Source organism: Chiloscyllium plagiosum, unplaced genomic scaffold (assembly GCF_037043375.1).
Source record: "Chiloscyllium plagiosum isolate Xiang-an unplaced genomic scaffold, Cpla_swu_hap1 HiC_scaffold_40, whole genome shotgun sequence".
In the NCBI taxonomy this organism is placed as follows: Eukaryota; Metazoa; Chordata; class Chondrichthyes; order Orectolobiformes; family Hemiscylliidae; genus Chiloscyllium; species Chiloscyllium plagiosum.
The window spans coordinates 56,357,758-56,359,211 of NW_028270178.1; the positions used below are offsets into that span (position 1 = coordinate 56,357,758).

The 1,454-nt window shown below is 44.6% G+C and overlaps 1 non-coding gene across 1 annotated transcript; it reads left to right on the top strand.

Moving 5' to 3' along the window:
* Nucleotides 1-1,076: 1,076 nt before the first annotated feature.
* On the top strand, nt 1,077-1,173 carry trnar-ucu (transfer RNA arginine (anticodon UCU)). Its single transcript is given in 2 exon segments — nt 1,077-1,118; nt 1,138-1,173. It is a non-coding gene; the product is annotated as a tRNA-Arg (tRNA).
* The last annotated feature ends 281 nt before the right edge of the window (nt 1,174-1,454 follow it).

Sequence of the window (1,454 nt, forward strand, 5' to 3'; positions counted from 1 at the left end):
TCCTGCTCAGAATGTGATCTCTCTCCAATGGAGAGAGGAAAATAAAGTCGGTGACAAAGCTGAGATCACTTACGTTCTGTCCAGAATCAACAAAAACTATCCCGATCTTCCAGTCTCCGTAACTTCAACATTACACTGTGTTCACACGCTTCAGTCTCTCTGCTTGTATTCCTGATGAAGGGCTGTTGCCCAAAACGTCGATTTCACTGCTCCTCGGATGCTGCCTGAACTGTTGTGCTTTTCCAGCACCACTCAAATCTAGACACTGTGTTCCCAGGCCATCATTTCAGTCTCTGGTCTGCTGCAGTGCTCCTTCAAGACACAACACAAGCTGGAAGACACGCAACTCATTTTCTACCGACAGACCATGAAAGCTTTAGGACCCAACATCAAGTTCAATCATTTTAGAAACCGTCCGCCGTCTTACACATTCTTCACCCACCCTCCCTTCCCATTAGTTCTGAAGACGGATCATTGGACTCGAAGCGTTAACTTTCCTTCCTCATCAGAGATAGACAAGAGCTGCTGATTTTGTTCAGACCTTTTGGCTTTTCTTCTGAGAACTTTGTTTTTCTCTTGTCATCGCCAGATACTGGAAGCGTCTGAATGCAGGAGGAGAATTTCACAGGAGGTGAAAAGAATGGCAAGGGTATGACCACTCCCATTGTGAAGGTACGCGAGCTAGGCTGGGGATGTTACTCGAAGCGCAGAGAAGGCTGAATAAGAAACCGATTAACGTGCTCATTTTATGAAGAGGATAGATATGTGTGACAGGGATTAGCCTGTATTGGGAATGAACAGAGTAACATAAATGAAAGACAGGAGACAAGGAGGAGATTTAGGAAGAATACTTTCACCTGTAGAGTATTGATTATCTGGAAATCATTATCTGAACATGTGGTAAAGGTAAGTGTCATGAGAACGTTTCAGCAGTCTGTAGCCGAACACTTGATGAGCCAGAGCACTAGTGGATAAGGACCAGGTACCAGAAAGTGTGACGAGGTCAGACAGGCGCGAGATGGGTGTCCTGAATGCAATGCGTCAAAGGCAAACTTGTGTGCTTAAAGGTAACAGAAGGCGTGGCTGTGTGGCGCAATGGAAAGCGCGTTGGACTTCTACATTTCTATTCAGGTTGCTATTCAAAGGTTATGGGTTCGAATCCCATCAGCGTCGTGTTTTAATTTATGTTTTGCAAAGTGGTCAGAGCAGACTCGGCTGCTCATCTGCAAAACCAGTAATATTCGTGCATAAACCTAACTGTCTCGAAACGGAACATTTTCCTCCCACAGATTTACATTATCGATGTCTATTTATGATAGAGATCGATAAATACCTGTTAGCCAGTACGATGTTGTGGGTGGGCTGGAAAAAGACATAAAATTGTTGTGTGAGCCATGATGATATCAAATTACGTGGCAGGACAGGATCGGTGTTAAGAATGGCCTCCTTCTGCT